We start from the raw sequence: 27,216 nt of genomic DNA, 5'->3' as shown, positions 1-27,216 counted from the left end.
CTCACACTTTTTTCCCTCTTTTTTTTAAACAACAGTTTTGATCGAAACCACACAAATGAGACCAAAGAAGGAAAGTGGCCCACACAACTGAGAAGGGAACTAGTCAGAAACACTGACAAACCCACCCGACCGTTTACCGACCATCTCTGGGCCGTGTGATGCATGGCAGATGTTTGACTTCTGTTGGGCCGCAAATTCTTCAAGAAACTTGCCATTGCATCTGTATGCTGAAGCGGCAGCAGTCAGACGACTTAAAGGAACCAGTCGCCGCCCTCGATGCGGTAAGTTCTACTTTATAATTGCAATTTGTGGTCAGATGAAGGAGTTGAATTGAGGGGGGTGCACTTCCTGGTTCCCTTTAGCTTTTTGCCCCTTAAAAGATGGCCACCTTTGAAATCAGGGAGTACCCATAAAACGTGTTGAAACAATTAACTCATGTTATGTAATAGCTTCCCCCACATTGAAAGTCATGATGCAACATTTGTGAAATGAGCTTCTGCTGTTGCCATGGTGACAACTTTTTACCTGTTGTAGGTGATCTAATGTATTATGTGATAAAAAGGAATCTCAAATATTGTTAACTCAGTCCGGACACAAGCTAATTCTTGCACCTGAATGGTACGTTTCACTAGGAGTAGACAATGTAGTCACTGTTGCGTACCTCCGAGGGGGCCGGTTTGGGGGCAACTAAAAGGATTTCAGTTCCCAAGACATACTAATTACACACTCTTGATATTCAATCGGTGCGGGATGGGAGATTATGGTTTAATCCTGTCACCGGTGTCAGCACGGTACAATAATACACATCTACATGCGATGTATGATGAAAGATTAAAGTCAAGGTGGAGAGATGAGACGGTGAGGAAGTTGAAGCCAAGCCAAATGCCCATTTTTTTCTCCGAAAAGTGGTAGCTACGATCCGCTCTACCCGACTGAGCAAAATGCCTCTGTTTCCCCCCCAAAGAAAAACAAAGATTTAAAGTTCTATACAACAAGACACAGTTCTAGTTGCATGGAGCAACACTGCAGCTCTGTTTGCTGTTGTTGTTTTTCACCGAGTTAACTCTCATTAGAGAAAAGCTCCGCGTGGAGGAAAACAAAACATCACGGGGACATAATGGTAGCTGTGTGACCCCCCCATTACACACATACACAACCATCAACTCCTTCCCTAGTCAGTCAGGGGAAGCAACAGAAGCCACTCACAGGCCAACATACTTATCCAGACAGACTAGACTTCTGTGAGATTGAATCGGCGGTCCCAGGGGACACGGCAACTAGCTCTCTATCTACCGAAAATGGCCCGAGGGGGAAGATGATGGGAGGTGTGTTGTGGGGGGTCAGGGGAGACAAAAAAAAAGGAGCGAAGGGCATCTACCGTCGCTTCAAAGCCCGACAGCTCCCTCTGTTGCTACTCGTGGAACGACGCCTATTTTTCATTCATCATCTTGATCTACTCCTCAGCAGCTGGCGCTTGATGAAATATAAATACCACCATTACACTGTCGTAAATGGATACCCCGCAAGAACCTCAAGAGCTTCACTAGAACTCTTTTAAGTCATTCCAAACATTACACAGGATCTTTGAATGATTTCAAAGGGTCCTTTGCAAGGTCTTCCAAGACTTTTTTTGATGGTTGGGGGTGTTGTTTAATTACTTGAATAGGAAATACGTTGAGTTTAAAGTCAATAGGGTGTCGTTTACCGTGCCTTTCAAATAGTCATTGTCCTAAATATATGAAACCAGGCTGTATTATTCTAGTTTACTATGAGACATTTTTTAATCTCGTCTTCATGGCAAGTTATACTGACTTTAGTGGATTAAAATGATTCAGCATTCTTGCAGATAGAAAAATTAAACTGGTCGAGAGAATGTACCATCTCGGATGCTTCCCGTCCGTCTTTGAATGCAGAGGAATGTATTACCTGACTAAAAGCCCATTTAAAAAGAGAAATCTTGAAAGTGGGTACTAGACTGATGCAATCTAAATCTGCTCTGAAACTTAAACAACTAGTGCTGATGAGCAGGAATAAACAATCAAGCGTTTTCCACATCACATGGAAAGAGCGACAAAGCCACAACAGTGGGGGGAAAAAATTGCAACCACATTGTATGACAAGTACAGTTATTATACACAGCCTAAATTTAGTTGTTAACCGCAAAAGCAGAAGTCCAAAATGCAGCCTCTTTTTTTTTTGGATGTCTCCTTTCTGCTGCGTTTTTTTTTCATTCCAACAATTATCAGACCAGGTAGACCCCGACTGAGCCGAGCCAGTGAAAGTCTGTCTGTCTGTGTCTATAAAGGGACCGGCTTGAGAGACCACCAGGAGAAATAAAAGTTGAGCTTCATAGTCACGGGTGCATGTTGCGTCCTATGCTGCATCTTGAATGCTAAAATGTTTTTTTTAAATTGCAAATAATGAATTCTACTCACGCCTCTGCTTGTCTCCCAAATGCGTAAATGCGTGCGTCAAATCTAAAGCGCGTGCGCAAATTTGCCCGTTTTGCGCTGCAACGTGCCCCCAAGAAGGCACCGGGGAGCATTTCACTTCATCCCAGTGAAGTCCCTCTAATCGGATGGAAGGATAAGGGGACATAACGTGCTTCTCTTACCTCCGTGAGTCGGCGCGTGTCCCAAGCGAGGAAAAAAAAAATCCTTTCACAGCCCAGGAATAAATCATCCGCAGCCTGGTGGTCCAGTCCAGTTTATGGCAATCCCTTCTATTTGTTTGATTTTTTTTATCCACGGATAGATTGCTAAAGAAGAAGGGCTTCTTTCTGGGGATCTCAAGGAGAGAGTGGGCAAGATATCACTGCTTACTGAAGCATCTTTCTCGCTCTCCTCCTCCTCTTGCGCTGTGCCGAGCTGCTTTGAGTGCGTCCGTCCTCCTTTAGCCAGACTCGGATGAGATGTGAGAAGGAAAGAGAGGGAGGGATGGCGGGTGCGATGGAGAGAGCGTGAGAGCAGAGAGGGTGCGCAGTAATCACAGCAGCTCTCTCGCTTTCTCTCACCACATGTAGGCTACTGTCATCTCAATTTTTCCACGAAGATTCGCCAACATAAACTCGACAATACTGAGAATGTTTTTACATTTATTTTTCAACTTTTGCTCGATCCATGCATAAAGTGGAAGAAGAGGCATGAGGATGCAACAGTTGCTTCTCTCCTTCAATTGGTCGCAAGTACTGAGCCAATCGCAGCAATGTGGGCGGGGAATACCGAGGGACCCTGCCATCCGGGGAGGTGATAGGCTAATGATTTCAAATGTCTCCAGGCAATGAAAGGAGTCTGAATGAGGGACACATTCAATTCAATTAGTACCCACTTTCCCAGATTACAAATAGCATATTTATTGATGAAAAAGTACCAAAAAAATGTTCAAATAGCAAACCTTGCAATATTTTTAGAAAAAAATGGACCCCTCAAGTAGTTCTTCTTTGCAACATGAAATTTGGTAGATACCTCCCTCATGGATCTCCCACAATGATGATAGAGGTTTGAGAGCCCCCTGATCTTCAAGTCCTGCCTTCTTGTGAGAAGTTTTCATGTTCTACCTGTGCCAGAACGAGTTTTCTTTGGGTACTCCGTTTTCCTCACATACCCCTAAAACATAGTGCATGGCAGGCTGGTTGAACACTCTAAATTGTTCCTAGAGTGTGTACGTAAATTGTTGTTTGTGTCTTTGTGGCCTGCGATTGGCTGGCAACATATTCAGGGTGTACACTGCCTACTGTCCAGAGTTCCCTTGAATAGGCTGAAGTTTTGCTGCAACCCTCGTGAGGATAATCAGCATGGAAAATGAATGTCAGTCACGAGTAGACCCACGAAAAAAGCTATAAATAGCACAATCTCAAACAGCAATACCCTGAATAGCAAAAAAATGAATATTTTGGTTTGAAGTTGCTGTGTTGTGTGCCCAAATTTTACAAACCTCACATATTTATCTGACTGTATATTTTGAGCTGCATTATGAAAAGTAAAAATAAATGAGGGAGGATACATTGCCATTACAACATGCAGTGGGGTCTTTTTAGTTTGGAGGCCAAATGACACAATTGGATTAAGATAAAGGGGAAGTTGTCATATATAATTACAGTTCTCAAACAATGGCAGCCATTTTTTAAGCATGTGCTTCTGCTTCAGTTTAGTCCCAGTACTCACCAGCTTCATTTTTCACAAATGTTTTTAGACTTCTACATAGTTTTTGATTATTTGCAATAGCCAAAGTTGATTTATTTAGTACTTTTTACTGGATGATCTTCACAAATGGGGTCAGACCCGTTAAAAAAAAGTAGTCGTAGTAGTAGTCCATTATTTCACTTGCACATGCGCTGATATCTTTCCAGTTTGCATTCCCCACTTGTCATAAATCCTCCACAATCGTTCTAGTTCGCAAAAATTTGTCATCATGATTTCTTTCTTTTTGGAAACGACGCAGATGGAGACAATCTTCACACAATTTTCCGCTCCAACATCCTCTCCGGCTCTCTGAAGTTGGAATTTGGCTCCTGTTGTTGAATGAAAAACACACGTGTGCACGTATGTGTCTTTTGGCCTGTGTGTATGTTGCTGTAGGCCAACCGATGGGGGATTACGGAGCGCCCTTTTAAGGGCCAGCTTGTTTGTTTTCACTTGAGCCTGAAGGATAGCAGGGGCTTTGAGGGATCACACAAACGGGCTATATGTTTTAATTTACTTCTCTCTTTGTCTGCCTTCTCTTGGACTTACGTCTGTGGAACTCCCGCTTCTCCTCCCCGCTATGTCGGTTTAATGGAGGGCAGCGGTGACCAATCAGCAGGCCAGGATTATCGCACAGTCGGCCATAATTGAATTTTAGCTGTCGGCACGGTAACTGAGCAGGGGGATATTGAGGCCCCGTCTTAGTGGAATTGGAGGCTTCTGTATTTATTTATTTATTTATTTATTTATTGCAGGGGCAAGGGGGGGGTGTCTTAATGATGAGGCCCATATTCCATCACCTCACCAGATTTTGACCACAATACTGCATACATAGCTTTCATAGAGCTTTATTTAATAAAGGCTTATGAAGGTAATAACGTTTACGGCTTTGCCCTTCATAACATCAGGATGCAACGATAAAAATATAATCGGCAGTCTGGTTCAATCAAACACGTCAACGGACCTCACCAACCGCATGGCCGCAACTCGCGGCGCAATAATGCTACATTTTATGTCCTGCAATCTACACTCGGCACTAATTTATAGCATGAGACTTTCCTGGACTCTAAGGTAATATTTGTTTTAGCACTGAGCAATATAGGCTACAAATAAAATCCCAGATTTTTTTTTCTGAATTAAATCTCTTTTTCTTAACTTTGTTTTCTCCCCAAACGGGAAACGACAGAGATAACTCAAACTCTCTTTTTTTGTGTTGTATTTCCTTCCATTTCAATCTACCATATTTATTCGGGTATAACTCGCACCCGTGTATAACGCGCACCCATAATTTGTGACTAAAATTTGGTAGCATTTTTTTCCACTTTTTCTCAGCCCTAAAAGAGAAGCAAAATGCTTGACACAAAGTTGGCGAATAAATGAGAAAAACACGATAGAGAGCGAGAGTTGGTGAATGAGAATAGGCAAAGACAGCCAATGAAAAGCTAGTGTCACATAGAAGCGGCCTTGTGTGCGAGTTAGGGGCGCTGCATAGCAATGGCGTCTCGCCTCACGCTTTATTCAGCCACCCCACGTCCTCCATTCTGAACTCATTTAATCAAAGCCTCGATTCGTTTGCACGTATCAATGTTGCACAAAGAGCTACAGCGTGTGAATGGATTCACGAGAAAAGGATTCTCGCAGACAAACATGCCAGGAGAGACTAAAAGGACTTTTTGCTTTCCTCCCTCTCGTATTGAAAGAGGAAGGTGACTTTTTTTTTCAGAGGCGACACGGTCGATTGGCGTAAAGAAAGCTTCATGTTTAATAAACACTCAGGGGTTGCCCGGTTTAAACAATATACAATACAATAGGACACCTCAGATGAGTGTTAAAAGAAATTTAAAAGGATGAGGATAATGGGAGACTCTTTCAATAGATGTGCCACTTTTGAATTCTTGGCAGGAATGAGGGCTACAGCACAATGGTGGGGTAACAATGTGCAAATACTTCATTACAGTGCTTTATTCAATGGCTGCCATTGATGCTCAAAGACCTTCAATTCTTTTATAATGATCAACATGATTTGGTTAGGTCAAATTTATTGATTTTAAAATATTTATTTTCCCATGGGAATAATTTAGAAAGACTCTGACGTATTCTAAATGACTGATTCAGTTTTACAAAGACTTTTACCTTGATGGAAGACTTCAAAGCGGATAGATGGAAGCCATGGTCTGAATTCCTGACTGACTGATACAAACCAGTCAACTCTGATGTGGACCAAACAGCCCCGTCCGAGACCTCCTTTCAGAGGTGGTCTCGGTATGTTTCCCATTGTGTGAAACTAACGGTGTTTCGGACCAAAGCTGAAACTTACTCAAAATTTGCAAGTACAGTCATTTGCTTACAGTTAACTTGCCTAGGTCACTCACCATAATGTAACTTATTTTTTTAAACAAGTGCATAGTGGATTTTTTTTGTGTTTTTCTCTTTGTTGCCCGCTACAAAAGTGAACCCAATGTTTGGGAGCTGTCGTTGTTTTGCTTGAATTATCCTCACTGAAGCCAATTAAGTATTAACACTCAATGGGGCACCAAAGTGTTCTTTGCTGAGAATGTGGATGCTGCTGTTCAGTTTACTCGCCTCGCTTTCCCCTAAATTGTTGTATTACGTGAACAAAGCATTTCTGTAGGAGAAATCACCTCCCCTTACCTTTTTTGCTTCACCTGCAGGTGTAAAAACTATTTTTACGACCAAAAAAGGTCCCCATTTTGAAGCGGTCGTACGCATTGATGCTTTTTATTCTGGTTCTCTATTTTGCATACACTTGACTTCATGTGGGCTTTTTGTAATGTCTGGTGCGATGGGGAAAAACACATTTTGAATTTATGCTAATGTGAATCTCGTGTCCAATGCTAATGTGGGTCTTGTGATTCTTCAGTAGCGCCAACCCGTATTTGTGCATTACTTGAATTAGCTGCTGGTAGTGGAGACACTTGACGGAGCAAATCTGTATGTTTTTGTTGAGTTCATTTCAGTTTCAATGATGTCCCGAGTCACTAAATTAATTGCTCAGAAGCTCATCAGAACAGAATCCGATGCCTTGTCCAAATTGGTCTTGTAGAAATTCTGGAATGGCCGTGTCCAGGCACAAAGATTTTACAAATGCAACCGTGACAACAATCTTTAAATTGGGGTGAGTTTGATGACTGAAACCAAACTTAGCAAAATTGTCAGCTTTCTTTCCCCCACCGTTTTCAGCTGGCTCCCTCAGAGGTCTATTTTTCCTCACCAAAGGGGGCACAGGGAGGAAAGCGTTTTTGTTTATGTTGAGATTTCCAATCTCCTTTGAAAACAAGTACGGATAATTAACAATTTAATCATGTTTTCTCATTGAAGCACACAATCACTTTGGAAGCAAACATTTAAATAGTTACTCGTATGTTTATACACGTTTTTATAGCAGCACACTGAGTACGCAACCACGAAAAATCCATCAGCATGTTTTTTTTTTAAACTGGAAACCCCCTTTAGTGCCGACACCAGACGCAGGATCAAGAAGCCCACACATTCTTTATTTACTTGCCATCACTCTTCCCGGCAGGGACGCTCGGCTCATCCATCTCCAATTGTTATCTTATCGTTGACTGCTGACTGAGTGCACATGTCTGAGTGAGGCAATGATAAGAAGATGTGATGGAAGAAACGCAGACTTGCTCGCTAGCAACACCTCTGTCTGGCCTTTGCTGCTGTCTTGAAAGCAAAAGAGAAAACATTTGTTTTTGACTGTTTGCTAGGTGAGAAGTTACATAGTTCATCTGCTGTATTTTTTCGGTTATCCGCACTGACTGCAAAGACAGCATTTCTTCATTTTGTCAAACTTTGGATATTATAGTACTGCAAATGCCTCGACTTCAGTAAGCCCCAGTTTTTAGGGTTAGGAGCTGTAGCTTGGTCTATTCATTTGGTTTGAGTTGGCAACCAAAAATATAATTTTGAATGGAGTAAGAAGCCAAAATTAAAACTTCCCAAGAAACATGTAGCAGATGTCGACCAGACTGAAAACGGGTCATGTACTAACTAGCAAAAGCAAAATGAAAATATGAGAAAATACATTAAACTAGGTGACGTCATCCATCGTACAGAACATATGAAACAGTCTCAAAAACACATGCCAGAAAATAGACAAAATCTGCAATTTGGGGTACATACAAGTGGGAATACAATTTAGCGAATGACACCCAATCAGAACAAATTATTCCAGACGGATGTTTGTGCTGAATTCTCCAAATTATTTTCGAAATATTTTTTGGGAAAAATGAAAAATAACAATAGCAACGATTGAGCCCGAGCAGTTTTTATCTGTTTTCTGTATTTTTAATCAAAGCTTATTGTCTTTTTTCCCCTTTTTTAAATTCCTGTGGCACATCACCAATCTTTCTGGTGGAGATGCAAGCATGATTAAAATATTTCACAGGAAAAAGGAAGAAATATCAGCAATTAAAAATATAAAAATAATAAACAACGTTAACGTTTGTCTTGGTAATGAATGCTACTTTCATTAAACGCTCTCAATTTGTGTGTGGGTGTGTGTGTATAAATTCAGGACACGTGCGGTTTTTACATTGTGTATTTAGGTCGAGACTCCCACAGGGAAACGACAATTTAAAGTCCAATAAAATGGTCGACCTCATCAATACGAGTCAATACATGTTCAGATCCCCTGGCGAGAAAATGGTTATTATCAGTTTCCAGGCTCAAATTAGAAATTTTGCTTTTAATAACACGAGTGCGCACTTTATCCGTGTTGTTTCTTTATTTTTTCTTTTCAGGGTAGGCGTAACGTGTTCCCTCTGGGCGGCAATTAGCGCTCAATGAACACTCGCGTGGCGGGCTCCGGGGACAATTAGCGTGCGGCGTGAGTAAGCGACTTGTCATATTTTGTAGCACACAATCAGCCCAACACAAACCACCCACTGTGGAATGTTCTGAAAAATGATGCCGCTACAGCATGTGTACACATCAACAGAAAATCCCCTAGTAAATGAAAGCAAGTCCTCCCTAACTAGTCAGTTCAAGTCGTTCCATGACCTTGTGACTCACAAACTGTATATTTTAAAACATTATGAATGGATAGTATTTTTAAATGACTAATAACTGTCCAATCTATTTGAACTCTTGTGATTCTTGGTAACTATTGGCCCAATTGTAGAAGTACAAGACAAGTCCAAGCAAATTTTGGCCTCTGTGTACATAGTAGCCCAAGAAAAAGTGATTTGTGCATATACACAAGGAAAACCAGATCGGACTCACGTAGTGTCTGACATTTGGGTGTTTCTTTTTTTCGCTAAGGAAGACTTGAAATGAATATTGGCCGGTGCTATTGGTTTTCTCCTAGAGTTTTGCACTGTTATGGAATGAGTGGCTGCGATTAGCATGCATCGCTTTCGCTGCGGCCAACCACTGTGAGAAAATGTCAGACGGGCGTCTCGGTAAAAGGTAAAATGTCAGCAATGCCGTACTGGTGTCAATTGGAAAAATCCATTGTGAGCAGCTTGATGTTTTTTTTTTCAATTCTACTTGTGTGAAGCGGGTGAAAGCTCCACCGCACGCATACACTGTCTTCATTTTCATCATGGAGTTTTTTAGAGTTTATTTCATTTATGTTGTTGAATTCACCAAGTCAAAGGGTGATTGTGTGTTTTTGCTTGGTCTTTAGTGTGTTTACACCTTTGTGTGCGTGACTTGTGATGTAATCAATAGACGGAATTAAAAGTCTCTTAGGCCTTTTTGCAACATAACCTGAGTTGACTTCATCCCAACTTTAATTATACTACATTGTAAGGGCTTTTGGGACAAATGCCTTTTACTGATTGAGCTTTTGTACTATAACTTTATCAGCCAGGGCCCAGACAGTCATTGAAGTAACATTGGTGCGATGCAAGCTTCTTGTATAATCATGCGCCTGTCATTGCGAGGTTTGTGTAACTATGTCCCTCACAGTTGGAGACCAGGCACGCACACCTTCACCCTATGGAATCAATTTTTCCTGTCAGGAATACATTGGATTTGCGCTAATGGAATCTACTGCACATTCGGGGTCAACGCTTTTTTAAAATTCGATCCCAGGATGACTTGTTTGCTTGTAAGACTATGCAGTATATGAACAGTTGACCATTTTCTATACCAACAATAGTGGTATGATGATTTTTATTGGCTTAGACAACTGCTTCTGCATCGGAATTTGTTGAAATGGAATTTCAAATTTGACACATTTAAAAGCAAAATGAAGAGCGGAAATGTCATTCTTTCGATTGTGAATGTGGCAGCACTTAATTTAGTGGACATATTATCATAGTTGACGATCAAAAGGACACAAAGACCCGTGATTTTGAACAAGTCATCCATTTTTGGTGTGTATAAGCTTTTAGTTTGAACTCCAGAGCATGTACTTTAGTGAACACTTTCTTGTAAATTTATGACAATAACCACCCCAATCCAAAATGAAAGTAAGAACATTCAAATCAAAACTGTTTGGCCTTGGCAGGGGTTTAGTCTTCTCATTCAATGCCATTGGACTTAATGTATGCGATCCCTATCCCCCCTTTCCTTGCATCCCAACAGTGAGTGAGCATAAAAAACATGGGCATCGAGAGAGAAGTGAAAAGGCGAGTGAGTGCAAAGGATGTGACAGGAATGTGTGTGTAAAGGGGAGTTGTGTATGTTGTCACGTCACGGGGACGGCGAGGGACACCAGCGTCTCGGAGGCGGACTGGGGAAGAAGCTGCGTGGAATCGAAGTTTGGGCCTCTCTCGCTAGCTTGTTAATCTCTGAGGACTTGACATTTGAAAACCTTCCTTCCTCCCCCTCATCCTCCTCTTCCTCACTTCCTCTCAACTCACTGATGTGTGTAAATCCAGCAGTGAATAGACTGGAATTCTCCTCTGCTTTGAATACCTTCCTCTCAAACCAGGAACTGTTCAAAGATTTTGTCCAATGGCTCTCAAATGTAGACCACAAATGCTAGCCAGATGGCCAACGCAAAACTGAGAGGGGTGTGAATTTTAATCATTGTTTATAGGGCGTAGCATTAGAGCAAGTTTAGTTATCATTCCATTAAACTTGATTGAAGTGCAGCTCTCAAGACCTATTTAACAAGGCATATAGCTCTGTCATGACAAGACTGCGCCCCAAAATAAAGTCTTGATTCTCTCTAATAATGGTTATTGATGGCACTTAGATTCCTGGGCACTCTCTTCATCTTGTCCTGGTATGGCCCCCTCTTTGAAGACTCGTTTGTTCCTAAAGATTCTAACTATTATGTTTCCTTCCTCAAGCCTGGCTAACCTCGAAACATAAAATTGTCTCACCCTAACCATCATGAGTAGACCCACAAAAATGTCTCAAGACGCAAATTCTGAAAGGTCACAGATAACCCCCAATCCTTCATCCAGACAGCTAAATTAATCTGAAAAACTATAATAAATCCAAAAAGTTTGAACTGGCCTTTTGACACTTTCAAGCAAGGATGTTGTTTCCTCCAATTCCAATCATCAGTAGTCTTTTTGTCTTCACACGCAGGTCGTGTTGGTGGTAGCTGGCAAACCCTAGGGCTCAAACATAAATACGCACGCGCACACACACACACACACACACACACACACACATGTGTATATATACGTGCACAGACTCACTGTCATGTTCAATAGCCGCCAGCGCTGTAGGTAGGTTTGTGCCGAGTCACTGCGAGCGACGTGGCTGTCCACTCGCATTGCGGACACTTGCAAATATGACAGTATTAACGCAGTGGGAACAAGCGACCAGGCAAAGCCAAGCAGACAAGCTCTTCTGTGTGTGTGTGTGTGTCATAGTGCAGAAAAGTGTTCGGATGTGTGTCTAAATGACATCGTTACCCTCTTCATCGATGGCCAATGACGACCGTAGTAATGGCCTTTAATGCTGCCATGGTACATTCTCATTGCTGTTATTAGGGGCCAATGAATGGTCAAAGCTCAAACCTACTGTCCACTTCAAGTCTGTTAAGGCATTTTGACACCTTTTTTATAGACTAGATTGCAGAGTTTGACGGTCGTTTGAGTCACCACAATCTCCTGCCTAAAAGACACACTCGTGTCATTATAGCATCCAGTCAAAGATTATTTTAATATGCACAGTGGACTGGCGCATATTCGCAGTTCAGCATTCACGACTTCTTTCAATCACAGATTTTTCTAAAAAACATAACTCCTCTATATTTGTCTGAGCCGGATGTGCACTCCATTTTTTTAAGTGTACGGTAGATTTTGTTAGAGGTTTGTTTAGTCTTCTTAGAGCTTAGCAAATTATTCCAGTGGTGGGAGGTTTTGTTACACGATGCATAATTTTGACTAATTCTAAAAAACATTGCTTTTCTACATTTTCTAGTTAACTAACATTATTTATTTATTTTGAGATGGCAGCTCATTTTGACCGGAGAGGTTGACCATGCTCATTCACCCAGTTCGAATGGATTCGAGGTCTATCACCATTATTGTTACTGGAAAAATCACTGCCGTTCCTCCCAGTTCAAATCGATTGGACTCCACAGCCAGCAAGTGAGCACGAAAGACTCGCACCTACATGGCAATGGATGCAAATGCGGAACAAACAATGGACCCCCGAAACCCGCTGTGACGTGAAATGATGAAATGAGACGTGAATAATGCAATATGCCCGGCTCGCCCGGGCATTGTTTCATTCATCGCACATATTACATCATCAGCAAATCCCTCTATTGGATCACGTCGTGCGGCTGGCTCCAAATCAATTGGGAGCGCAAACAGGAACTTTGGTGTAAAGAGTATTAAAGTCGGCCTCTTCAGATGAACGATGACGCCTGCCTGTGCCACTAAATCCATCACAGACTAGCAGAGTATTGTGACTTTACGCTGTTGATTATCCGGACATTTGCATGCTGATTTAAAAAAAGGAGAGAAGAATGATAATAATCAGACACATAGAAGTGCACTTGGTTGACCTAGCTGCTATTACATGTGTTTTTCCTTTGCTCTTGCAAGTCTCCCTTCATGTCTTTGCCTGACATGTGGGTTAAATTAAGAGCGCTCACCTTTTCCCTGGCTCGTCTGTCAGTCTTTGGCTCGTTTGATATTAAATCAAAGCTTCTTGTTTTAGCACGTCGGTAGCGGCAGGATCGCTTCGGAATACAAAGCAGGGCAGAGTGCTCATCAATCCGTGCAGAACTGAACGAGCGTGTTCACAACCATTCGTTTTAAATTCTTGCACCAAACCGATGTTATGCTTTCACTAAAGTCAACATTACACGCTGATTGTTGATAACAACCCGATCGCAAAAAAAACAAACGTTTAGGATGAGCACATTTTGATTTTAAGCCATTTTAGCATTTCTGATAAGGGTTTGACCTTTGATATTAAGGCTAAAGACGGGTTTACAGTGGAAAATTGAGTTTTTTGGGTGTGGTTTAGGCAAAATCCTACACATTTTGTCACTGTTTTAGGCATGAATGAGTTCGCAAAAGCTTTCTCAATCATTCAAGATCATGTACAGGCTTTCCATAATGCTGCTTTCTTTCCATAGTGCCTATTTATGTGCACAAAACGGAAGGATCAGTTCTGGCAAACAGACCACGACACATGTTGAACTCAGCCACTTTTGCCCAAGTATGTGAACGCAAGTGGTGCTTGATTGCGCCGCCCATTCAATAATTGCACCAGCAACCTGACTGCCCTCATCACAATCACTCTCTGTGGTGGTCACATCGTTTTCCTCCTCTTCATCGCTCTTCCATCTTCTCCAGCATGTGGAATGAATCACTGTAATGATAATGGAGACCAATGTACACACACACACACACTCACACACACACACTTAATGTAGTTGAGCCATTGACAATGGCCTCCATGCTCTAATTCCTTGCCCCTCCTCCGAGAGCGCTCACCATTCAGGCGACAGGTTTTCTTGGCACCAGAATGTGCCCTTTATAATTTGTGTTCTTTTCCCAAATATGCCTAATCCATACATAAAAGGAACTTGATGGACTACTTTGGGACTTTTAATGAATGCTCTCTCATTAGATGCTATTCATTGGCTGAATTGCTTTCAATTATTTACAATTGTCAACAGCCTTAACTTTTTTGAATGCATCCCTGCCATTGATGACGCTCAACATCCAATCACCTTTGACTGAGCAGTTGTTTGCAATCAGCCCTCCCAAATCCACGGCTGAAAGTAAAAGGGGAAAGCATCCCCTACCCTTCACGGAGCTCAGGTGTGGGAGCATCCCCCTCTGTAATGATGTACATTCCCAGCCTTATTCCGGAGACAGACACAGGTCATCAATCCTGCTTAAACTTTGTCCTTCCTCCTCTCTTGCTTAGACTCCACCTGTGATGGACTGTGTCTCTCTCCATCGGGAGCCCCCAACCCCCCCATTTTACCTCACCTGCCCCCCATCTCCTTCTTCACCTCAGTGCCTCTCTCCATGCATCAGCTGCCCACTAATCACCCTTCTCTCCTCTCCTAAATCTCACTTTAGCTCCCATCCTCCTACTTTAGCTCTGTTCCCTCGCCATTTTTGCCAACCCGCGTCTTTGTCTAAAAAAATAGCTGAGGCGGTTGTTTGTTGACACCTTAAAACACTGCTTTCAAAACTTTCTCAACTCCAGACTCAAATTGGAAATATTTTGCTACTTCTTACTATGCAGTACACTGGGGCAAATTAGTCTCTACATTTAGGATTACCCAAAAAAGATAAGTGACAGGAATCTCAGCCCACAAAAAAATCAAAGTGATCCTTCATGTCTATTTTGGGCAAGCCCCAAAACAAGTCTCAATAAGCCATACCTGGGAAAAATATAAGCACAAGTGTGCTTTAGTCCATTACGGACTATGCGCACATGTCTTCTACTGGTTAACTTGTAACCATCAGGCAACTCGAGCACCAATTAATCAAAAATTAAATAATACGCGCAGAAATCGGAAAATCGGTCTCCGATTATTGATACATACTGGCCCATACGATGTTCTATACTAAGTTTCAAGACTATTGGTTCGTGAATGACAGAATAAGTGGGAAGAAGAAGAACAGCTACTAGAATGGTGTCTCAACAGACCCTTTGGATTCACAGGCTGCCATTTTACTTTAATAAAACTGGATAATCAGCAGGTAGAAATTGGCACATCAGTTTGGAAATTGTTGTATATATGTAATATTTTTTTAATCATCATGTGTCAGACTGTCTAAGATAAGCCACTCCACTAAGAAGGTCGCTGAAGTGCTGAGATGTCTTTGTGACAAATGACAAAGTGTCAGCACCAGGAAATAGCTTTGTTAGGTAGGACGAGGGTGGAAATGTGTAGGTGTGTGCGCTCCTGTGTGCGGGGGTGTCCAAAAAAGTCGGTCATGCTTGATTACACTTGAGCCAGTCAGCTGCAGTCTGGCAGCCTTCGTCTTCGACCTTTCCGAAACAGATAAAGACAGGACAGATGCAGGTGAAGCACTCCACGTCCACCACTCATTCCTAGCTCCAATTTGGCCCCTGAGCCTGACAGCTGCCCTTTATTTTCTATTTCTATATCTTCACCTGGACAAAATATGATTTTTTTGCGCATTGATGAGGACTATCCTCAACACGTATCAGAGCTCACGGACATAGAAGCAGGAAATTAATGTGGTTTGTTACGCAAATGGTGAGCTTCTCGCTGACACTGATTGCCTGAAAAAACAGTCATTACAACCGAATACATCTGCATGTGCAATTTCCTCGAAATCGACGGAAAATGCATTCCAGCCACAGCTGCTCTCATTTTATGACTAATGATTCAATCAGTAAACATTCGCTTTACATTTTCCTAATGCAGGTTATGTCTTTTATTTTTGATAGGGACTCCTATGTACTACAAACCCAATGACTATTTCGTCTCTTCAATGCACCGAACACAAACCTATTTAATATATTAGCTATCACAAAGTCACTTCCCCATTACTATACGTCCCTTTTTAAGCCATTGGCTGTCATTGATGGTGATAGACATCTAATCCACTTCTAATAGCCAAAATGGATTGAAATCTATTGGCGTCAATGGCAGCTACTGAGCTAAAACACCACATAACAAAAGGGTTTTAATACGTAACAGCTCTTTTTCTTTAAAATCCTAACAAGCAACAAGCATACATCTGTGTAGATGTGATTGACTTGATCGAGTGCTGTCGCATTCGAAGCAGAAATGAAAGCCTGAAAAAAAAAAAACAGATAAATAAGAGCAAAGACATGCAGCAAGCCTTTGTAAAATATGCGGGATGAGGCCGAGACAACATTAGCTCATGCTGAATTATTCATCCGACTCTGAAGCAGGATGGACCATCGGAACATTTCTTTCTTCGATGTGAAGCATGCATACTTTTGTGTGTACGCTTGTGTTTTCCTCATGCGCTTTGGAGATGCTGGCGCCTTCGTTAATGAGGCGCACACAGGGCAACGTGGCGAACACCATGTTGTTGTGTAGAAAAAACTGACAATACAAACGCACTTGATTTGTCACCTGTGGATGATTAGTTATCTCTACTGATGAAACATTTCAGTGTTGTGGTTATGTGCCATACGTTTCCTGAATAATAGCTAAAGCAGACGATTGGAGAAAGTGTGAGTTTTAGTGCTGTTTTTCCCTTAAAATGTTGACTCCAAATTGAATTTCATGTTGATTTGCGTATTGCAACTGATCAATCTAATATTAAATGTTGTAATCGATTTGGTTGTTAAGTTATGGGCTGCTACAAATAATTATTTTGCTATTTGACTAATTTCTGATTACCACTGCAATTAGTCATTTAATCGACTCCCACAGTTTATATGCCACTTGTTAATTATTATTATTCATGACTTGACATTTGAGATTTTAACGTGCATTGCAACCAAAAAAATCTATACTAGGAAATGTTGAATTATGAATACTAGGGAACAGTAGAAAAACGTATTTTACTTTTTTATTTTGGGGGATATTTTTAATTGAAAGCATTTCAAAGACAGTCAACACAATTAAAAATAAACAATGAGTATTTACTATGCCCTGCAATTGGCTGGTAATCAATTCAGCGTGTCCTCTGCCTGTTGCCCATAGTTGGCTTGGATATTCTTCAGCCCCCACGTGACCCTTGTGAGGATAAGCGGTATGGAAAATGAATGAGTAATTCAGATTTAGACACTTAAAAAGGGACTGTGACTATATTGAGGTTAACAAAATATCCAAAGGATTAATCGACTGTCAGAATAGTTTCCAAATACGTAAGTGATCAACTGTCGATTAGTCATTTAACCGTGACGACCGTAGACTTAATAACAAGTTAGCTCATAAATGCCAAATGATGTTCGGCGACACTTCTTCTATCGCAGTCTCCTCTCGCGTCTGAACGTCTTTGTCTTGGTCTCTTATGAGAAGGCGGATTTGGCGAAGGCGCATGAATAATTTGTATCTAATATCCCGTCTCCTCTCGGCTACATCAACACTCTCGCTCACCTCCTGCGGCCTTCCTATTCTCGCTCCATCTCCCTCTTTTCTTCTCCTCTCACTCAATCTCGCGCTTTCTTCTCGGCCTCATTTTGCCGCTAAACAGACTAACAGGCTTAGGCGTGCAATGGAAGCGTTTTGTCACTCGGGCCGAAGTCCATTTAAAAGCTGACAAAAATTCATCATGGATGTTTTTGCCGAAGATCAACATGGTGTTTTGCGCCGTTTCATTATTCAATATTGCAGGAAACACACACAAAATAATCATGCTCATGTTTCACTGCCAGTGAAGGTGATAGACCAATCTATTTTAACTGGGAGGGCACTCAATAATTTCTGCCAACCCTTTCAGTCAAAATGGTTTGGGCGTCTATCAGGATCATTATCACCCAATGAGTTTTAACCGCAGCACCTGCAGTATTTTTGATTATTTTCTTCAACTTTCTACTCGTAATGAAAGCAACACTCAATAATATAGTTGACCTCAAAGCGGAATTTTTACGCTGGTGGATGATGAATAGACGTAAGAATGCACGCATGGATGGCTGAATTGATTAGACCAACGCTTGAGTGGATATTTTGGTAAGTAATTAGGAATGGATGGATGGCTGTTTAGCTGGTATCATGATTACGTGGAAAAAAAATAGATGAACAGGTTGGTTGGTAGAAAAACGATTGCAATCAGCTTCAACTTGTTCTCAAACTCCTTTTAACCTATATATTTTATACAACGATATTGGGGATGAACGATGGAGGTCATTGGATTGAGAGGACTATTTAACAGGTGCATAGATGAATAGCCGTATTGGTCGTTGTATGGTGGATTAATAATTTACCATGTTGGGTAAACAGATAAATGATCTTTTTGGCTGGCAAAAACTATTGCCTGGTCTCCCAGTCAAAATGGACCAGACGTGTATTGCCGTCAATGACACTGAAATGTTCTCAGTTACTGCCCGCCCTCCTACTTAAAAATATATGTAACCTTTATATCTAGTCAGTGACTGTTTGTGATATTGCGCGCCAGAAGCCAAGAGAAGCTTTTTGCAAGCTGACACCAGAGGCATCACAGTTTCACTTCTCAGAGGATTCACACTTGTTGAAATGTGCACGAGTGTGTGTTTGTGTGTAAATGCCACTCTCCTTTCCTTTATGTTTCCCTTCTAGTATGGCCACTATGCCTTCCATTGGCGTGCTGTTCTTATTGTTTTTTTTTATCATATCACACCATTAGATCCATATCTACTTCCACTCATGCACCTGAGCACCACAGACAGCTCCTTGTCAATAAAACATCGAGCAATGTGCAAAAAGCTCAAACGCAAGTGAGAAGATGAGTCTTGCACACAAAGAATAACCAGGTACCTGTTTGACTTTAAAGTGGTGCACTTGCATGACTTTATTAATTGTGTATCTCTAACTTTTGAGGGTCAAACTTAAACACGTGGACTAGACACACAACTGAAAAGTCAAAGTGTAGCATTCTAAAGGAAGCCCTATCCCCAACGAAAGTCCTTCTTTCGGCCTATTTGTCAAACATCATACAGTAAATGCACAGAGCTGGAGGGACAGGTTTGCCGGTAGGTTGCTTCGTGTTTCATCCCCTTCAGAGATGAAAGATTTGGTGTGACAGTCCAACAGATAGATGGATACGCAGGTAGACGCCGCACAAAATTGCCCGCCAGGAGCTGACGTTTACTTGACGCGGGTCACGTCAAACGGGGACCCCCGGCTGGGAATAAGTCACATTTTTCATCCTGGTTTAGCTGGCACAAAAGCTTGTTTTTTTATGAAAGCGGCAACTTTGTATGAAGGATGAATAGTCTCTATCAGCCATGTTGTTCGTCAAGTCTGAGTAGAAAAGAATACAGAGTGAGAAATGGGAAGACCTTTAAAGAGTAATGAAATATGACAGCTATCAATAAATTGCCAAGCACACATTTAAAAGTTATAAGATGCCACTGGCAATGACCGTAGTTCAATTATTGACGCACAATTCACTTTCTATAAATTGACAATTTTCCATTATTTATTCTGGACAGGGACAGATCTTGCATTTTATTTCATGGTTCCAATTTAGTTTTCTGTTTATATACAGTATACAGGTACATTGAGATATAGACTAAATACTTAAACAACTTTGTTTTGTAAATGTATTTATTTTTTTAATATTTGTCTGACGGTTGTCATGGAATGGAATGGGACTAAACTTTGTTCCAAATCAAATAGGCCACGTGTGTCAAAGTGGCGGCCCGGGGGCCAAATCTGGCCCGCCACATCATTTTGTGTGGCCCGGGAAAGGAAATCATGAGTGCCAACTTTCTGTTTAAGGATCAAATTAAAATGAAGACTATATATGTATATTACATTTCCTGATTTCCCCCTTTTAAATCAATAATTGTAATTTTTTAATCATTTTTTCTGTTTTTAGTTCAAAAATCATTTTGTAAAATCTAAAAAATATATTTAAAAAAAAGATACAATAAACATTGTTTTAGCTGTATAAAAAACTGAATATTCAGGGCTTTTAATCCAGTTCTTTTAATCCATTTATAAAAACAAATCTAAATATATCTGAAAAGGTCCGGCCCACGTGAAATCAAGTTGACGTTAAAGCGGCCAGCGAACCAACCCAAGTCTGACACCCTTGAAATAGGCTATTAGGCTCCGGTAGAAATCAGTCTTGTTAAGGCTACAGTTCATTTATATGTTTTGTTGTTGGTTTTTCCATCTTTTTTTGTACTATTATCACATCATTAGAGCATATAAAGCATTCACTCACTAACGGTATTTAGTAAAGAAAAGCTTTGAAATCTGCTTTAGTTGAAGTGGAATTAGCTCTGGCTTCTATTTCAAAGCAAAGCATTTTGAAGGCTATACACACACACACAAACACACACGCTTGTGTACCAAATAGCTCATACGCCTTTGCTAGTGGCGGTTTAACCTTCGCGGACGGCTGGAGAACAAGCAAAACGTTGCCTCCGCCAGCAATAAAATGCACTAAATGAAGAGCAATTTTGAGTACAGAAACCCAGAGTAAATCACTTGCAGCCAATAAGGGACCGCGGATTTGCACATGGCTGGATAACCTCGGAATATTTTAACACCTGTTTATAGTCGTGAGGGAGAGTTAACAAGTATACTCACACACACGAACACTATAGTGTTTTTTTTTGTATTTCACAAGACCTCTTCACAGTTGACATCTCTATTGAACTTCCACCCCAAAAAATATAGAAAAACGTGCTAAAATGAGAAGTGAGAAGAGGAAGCTCGCCGCCAGGAAAAAGAGGATTTGACGCAAGAGAGGTAATCCTGTTACACCAACCAGTTTGACGACTAGAGCCGTAAAAAAAAATGGAATAAAGCTGAAAGCAGCGATGAACGAGCCCTTGCGCCCATTTTTTTTCATGGAAAAAGCCTCAAAATCACTCACATTTCCACAAAAGATACCAGTTTGTTGAATTTCAAGCAAAAATCTTGAGGTCCTCCCAGAGATACGATGAATTTCAGTAGTGTTTACATTACTGCTACGTGGAAATGCAATTTGCCAACTCGGCTGACATGGACATGAAATTTTCCCACTTGACATGGGACCGATTCGAGAATATGATAAATCACGTTATGTCTGAATGCGGCAGGTAATGTACCGATTATGATTGCAGAAGTTAATGACACAGCTCTCTCGTGACTTCGCTACATTTGACAAGCAGTAAAACGAACAACTTCTTTAGTAACTAACTACTGACCAAACAACAATCTGACAACTGGTTTCCGATCATCGCAATTGGATCTGTTAAGGCAAGGGTGTCAGACTCGGGTTGGTTTGCGGGCCACTTTAACGTCAACTCGATTTCATGTGGGCCGAACCATTTTAGATATAATATTTAGATTTTTTAATCGATTCAATGAACTGGATTAAAAGGCCTGAATATTCAGTTTTTTATAGATCTAAAACATGTTTTTTTTAGCTTTTTTATATATTTTTAGATTTTACTAAATTATTTTTGAACTAAAAACACGAAAAAAATGATTAAAAAATGACAATTATTGATTTAAAAGGGGGAAAATCAGGAAATTTAATATACATCTATACTCTTCATTTCAATTTGATCCTAAAACAGAAAGTCGGCACCCATGATTTACTTTCTCGGGGCGCACAAAATGATGCAGCGGGACAGATTTGGCCCCCAGGCCGCCACTTTGACACCTGTGCGTTAAGGCATTGGAAAATAGGAGACCTTCCAAATAATGATATTTTTGCCAGAGTAACATTAACATAAAAATTCCAAGAAGTCTAGCTTAAACACTAAGCTGGAATTTTATCAAATTGGCAACTTGAACAAAGGGGCTAATGCTATTTAACAGCTGCTTCATATCTGTTAACTGTTTTTTAACACCGATTAGGTCTTATCAACAGACACATTGAAACCTAAAAAATGCCACAATCACAAATTTATCATCCTTATAAAAACAATGTCATCCTGCCACATTTTTCTGCATGTAGTGTGTGCACATAAACTGTTTATTCAGCATAATGAGTAGTAAAGGTCGCTTGTACTGGGGTAGAATACTTCATCGCTATACAACAGCAACAGCAAAATGTCAGCTTGAACACTCGCAAGGAAAAAAACAGTGATTTAATCTATCTGATTCAATGCAACTCTGCAAATAAATGATCACAAAGTCAGCCCCTGAAATTTGACAAAAGGATTATATCAGAAAGTTTGTGCTTAAGCTTTGAAAATGCAGCCCAAAATCTGGACGTATTGGTAAAATGAATTAATAAAAAGATTGAAGAGCTTTTTGCCATTATCCTTTTTATCTATGCCAAGTTGAGTGAGCAACAACTGTATTTGACCTTTGTCAAATCAAAATGTCTGATTTGGTGTTCAATTTCCTGCAAGGGTCTTTCTGACTTTGGCTTGTGTCGTGTTCTGATAGACATGGCAACCTAATTTTCAGTCTGTAAGTGAAACTGGCATTCTGGGCATAGCATTTTTTTGTACTTTTTCTGGAAATATGCCAGAAAAAAAAGAAGCATGAGCAACCGTGAGGTGTGTTAAAAAGGGAGTAGATAATACAAGTTGGTGTGAAATAGAATGAGAGCAGTCATGAGCGAACATTCCTGGGATGCGCTCATGCATCACTAGTACGTTTGCGAGACCAACGCAGCCATTTTACGCCATGTGTGCAATCCAATCTAAACACTGGCCACACAAAAAAGGCTTTTTTTCCTGCAGACTTTTAACCCAACATGTTTTTTTTCTCATTTATCTGACAAAAGAAGTAACAGGACTTCCATTATACTTAGTAAAACTGTCAGTGGGTCGTTATTCTAGTTTTTGTAGAAATTGTTTATGTTAAAGTCATCATAAAAGCAAAATAGTTGCAGTAGGAAAATGACATAATAAAGTAAGGTTTGCATTATGCTGAATTATGTTATGGTGCTTAGATTAAATGCAGGGTTTTGAAGTAAAAGGAATACATAAGATAAGTTTATCCACCAAGTCAAAGATTTGTTTGGGACACCGGGAAGTAATTACTACATATTTGCAGATGGTTTTGATTAGATTAATTACCCTTATGGTTAAATTAGCAGCATGATTAACACGCACACCGCCATTGAATATGAATTAGCCATTGTAATTAAACAGCCTGTAAAAACAGGCCATTTATTCATCAGGCAAATGTTTCAGCTTCTTTGTTTAAAGATTTTCTTTTAGCTCATTATCATCGATGCTGTGACGTCTAATCGATCGCTCCGATGACTTGTGCTTTCAATTAAGAAAATGATGCTCAATTGCTATTATTTCAGCTTTTTGGTGTCCATATTGTGGTACATCATCCAACACGTGAGGATTCTTATCTGGAAAAGGACGACAACAACCTTTTTATCTTGTTTTCTCTCCGGTGACAACATCTCGATGGCCCAAGTGATCTTATTTCCTGCTTTTATCGCAGGCAAGGCGTACTAGTATTCTCCCTCTCGGCTATTTGTTACACGGCCATGTATGGGCTGACATATTGCAACGCCTGCTCTTAATGCAACCCTTGTCTGTTAGTTTGTTATTTTATTTTATCAGCCCTCCAGTGTCTTTATTACCAGACTACTCAAAGTCACAGTCAGATTTTATGATCGAGGGGATTCAACACCGAGTATATTGGCTCGGCCCAGGGCTGGAATTGTGACTGACACAATTCACGCTGCACTTTTCTAAAAAGAAACGATTGAGGGTGTTATGAGGCAATTTTTATTTCATTGTGAACAATATAACATGGGATCATTCATGAAGTTATAGCTTCGTCTTTGTTGTGAGGAACATAACCTTGGTTAGTCACTGAAAAACTCAGCATACTCGCATTTGCTAGTGCACATTTTCTAACGTTGCAAGATCCAGACAAAACTCTAGCCAAAAGACATTGGTTTAATTATTCATTTCATACTCATTCACTGCCAATCGGAGGGGCTCGCAGCAATTATTTGGATGTATGTAAAAGTCTGAATTGTGTTGAAGTGAAAAGATGTTGGTAGAATGCTTGGAAGAGTGAAAAAAAAACATAAGTAATTTACATTTCAAAAGGACAGTTGAAAAGTAGACACGGTAGAAATTCAGGCATGCATTAGCTGACATGATGATCGACATAAGACAAAAATTTGGCAGTTGTAATTTAAGTTAGGTAAACATGAATGAAAACAATCATAGATTTCATTTCATGCAGGAAAATGGCATCTTTATTCGGTTTGCATGTCCACGGATCATTTCACAGACAACCATTTTACAGTGCCACTCAAATCCTCTCCAAGGAGAAGCCAAGGAAGAAGCATCATGTTTTTCTGACATTGACAGATGTCAACCTGTTGCACATGTGGATGCGTGCAAGTTGTGGGTGTGTTGCAGCGGAACACTTTGTATAACATGTAAACATAATACAATATGCATACGTGAAATAAGAGCCACAGGGCTGATACACTCCAAGAAAGCATGCGATCCAAAGACCGCTAGCAGAGGAAATTTACTTTTCCATCAGTATAACATTTCATCCTCCTCTTCTTGGCAGATTCTCTCATGTTTTGGCTTTCACTTTTTCTCTCTGAAGTGGACAGACCCAAATGAAAATGCACTGTGCAACCAGTTCTATTTTTTGTCTGCAGCTGCGTTGTTCACCTTTCTTTAAAGCAAATATCACACAGTGACCCACATACAGGCACATTCACACACCCGCACACACTTTAATGGACCAAAAAGTACTGATCTCATGGTGGTATTGTGGCCTTTTAAAATGAATGTCAGGATATATGAATCTAAAAACTTTTTGGTGATGATTCAATTAAAAATAGACCACGTGAATATGTATATTGATTTGTTTCAATTTGCGGTTGCCGACTGCATAGTAACTACGAAAATCATTTCTTCCACTTATCCAGTAGAATACAGGAAATCTGCAGCAACAAACATCACACACAACAGTGCATGACATTATAGCATCAACATGGGGAAGTGGACCTATTAAGCCTGCTGAGATTGTAATCGCCGCACTTTTCTGGAAGCATCCGGGCCAAACCGCTAATGCAGATATCTTGAAAAACTTGACACGTAGCCTTACTGTAAGTGGATGCTTGTTGCATTAACAAGGAAGTTTTGATGCATCCTGGCTCACGCTCACTAGATATGTTAAGAATAAACACATTGGGACCGATAAAGTGTACAGAACTCCAAAAAAATGCTGGAGACAGACAGACAGATTTGTAACAGACTTCCTGTTATGAATGGATGGATATTAAAGGGCAATGGTACATGGGGGGAATATCACGCATGATATGAATTTAGTACTTTACATACATGTATGCACTATACAGTATGTAAATATTGTACATTGTGCATACAAATAATGATACACAAAGTATATTCATCTCCTGTGTCGCTTATCCACACAAGATTGTGGGGGAGCTGGAGCCTCTTCCAGCTAACTATGGGGAGTAGGCGGGTGAAGAATATACAAAGGGGATTATGCGAATATGTATGTGATATTGTACATTGTTTGCGATTATTTATCTTGTTTATTTATTCTCGTACATTTGTACAATTACCCGAAAAAAAGCTTAAGCGCATCATTTGGCTGCCAAATAGGAGCTTTTTGGTACTTCCATATCCGCTAAGCTGTGCTGGCGTACAGTATAAAGCTCAATATCATAAAACCAAATGATATCATATAAAAGTTTATAGGGCAATATTCGGAGATGGAAAATCTTTATATTTTGGTGCCACTTTGGAATACACCTGAGTGGAAAGCAATGAGGACTTGACTTCAATTTGGTTTCTCCATTAGGACTGACAAAATATGACAAGATTATAACCTTAATCTGTAACTGCTTGTGAATGCTGGGAAATGATCTGAATGGAAGCAAAGTCTTCTATTTCTTTGGTGCTGATAGTGATGTGGCAATGAGTTCTCTACTTTAGAAATCTTAGGTTAAGTTTACAATGGTGGCGTGGCATCGTCTCAAAAGCGTTTCAGTAGCACCCCGAGCGTGCCGTTCAATCACGCCCGGACAGATAATCAAACACTATCAGCTTCCTGCGAATCATTCCATCACGTTTATCGTCACCACTGTTTACCCAACGTGACCAGCATGTACTGTAGCGAGGAATTGATGGTAAAAATGTTGATGTTCCAGTGCTCTTGTCGACCGTAGACTTCCAATCCCTTTTAAGGAGGGATCTGCAGAAAAATAACTCAATGTCAGTCCCAGTTCAAAGGGTCTGGATGTCTATCGCCATCAATGACACCCACTGAGGTCATTTAAGTGAATGCAAAACAATGTGGCCTCTGACCCCTGATCATTGATTGATTTATTGGGTGGAAAGTTCCTACTTTAACCTTGTAAATGGCCTCTCATCCAAATGATGTCTGTACTCCTTTGTATCACATGCACAACCCAAATTTGAAATCCTGACCTTTTAAAAGCCAGTTCCTGAAACGGGACTGAGTGGAATGATGTGTTACGATGATGAATTGAATGCATGATGTCAGTGCGAGGGGCTAAAAGGCAAAGAAGAAGAGGGAGGTCATGAGCATAAACCATCCTCCTTCTCCTCCTCCTTCGTCTTTTAATGAAAACTTTAACGTGGTGCTCTGTGTATGCTTCCCGCCGACATTTTCAGGCTTTCTCCCCAGCCACCCTTTGCTCTCGCTCTTTTGCCTCACTTGGCATCCATTTTTAATGGTGCTCGTTGAGGGGGCCATTCAGGATGTGTAATCTCAATGTTTTAATAATGCCCAACTTCTCATACATTAAACTGCCAACCCATGTGGGCAGAACTGGGAAATCCCAATGTTTCTCATCAACAAAAAAAGGAGTACAGGTAATAAGGAATGACTTTACTCATCAATTCTGACCCATAACAAGAAAACCTTCGTAATAATTGTCAATATTCAAACTGGAAAATAATTCTTCATTTTCTGATCCACGTGTGTGATAAAGTACACAATATATTCTTTGATAAACAAAAGTGGGATTTTTTTAAAATAGAAAATACTAATTTTTCTGGGTGATTGCAAAATATT

At 40.5% G+C, this 27,216-nt stretch overlaps 2 protein-coding genes across 2 annotated transcripts in view; one reads left to right on the top strand and one right to left on the bottom strand.

Moving 5' to 3' along the window:
• Window positions 1-2,926, bottom strand: part of cdh11 (cadherin 11, type 2, OB-cadherin (osteoblast)) — a 49,464-nt gene extending 46,538 nt beyond the window's left edge. The window contains exon 1 of the mRNA XM_077614177.1: window positions 2,615-2,926. The gene's annotated coding sequence lies outside the window, so the exon portion shown is untranslated. The remainder of the gene's footprint in view (window positions 1-2,614) is intronic.
• The window catches only part of mcm8 (minichromosome maintenance 8 homologous recombination repair factor), a 194,227-nt gene that overhangs the window by 3,038 nt on the left and 163,973 nt on the right, over window positions 1-27,216 (top strand). The window contains exon 2 of the mRNA XM_077614176.1: window positions 36-281. The gene's annotated coding sequence lies outside the window, so the exon portion shown is untranslated. The remainder of the gene's footprint in view (window positions 1-35; window positions 282-27,216) is intronic.

The sequence above is a fragment of the Stigmatopora argus genome, chromosome 11, assembly GCF_051989625.1.
Source record: "Stigmatopora argus isolate UIUO_Sarg chromosome 11, RoL_Sarg_1.0, whole genome shotgun sequence".
Classification (NCBI taxonomy): Eukaryota; Metazoa; Chordata; class Actinopteri; order Syngnathiformes; family Syngnathidae; genus Stigmatopora; species Stigmatopora argus.
The sequence above is the reverse complement of the archived record's forward strand: the minus strand, read 5'-3'. Positions and strand labels throughout refer to the sequence as shown.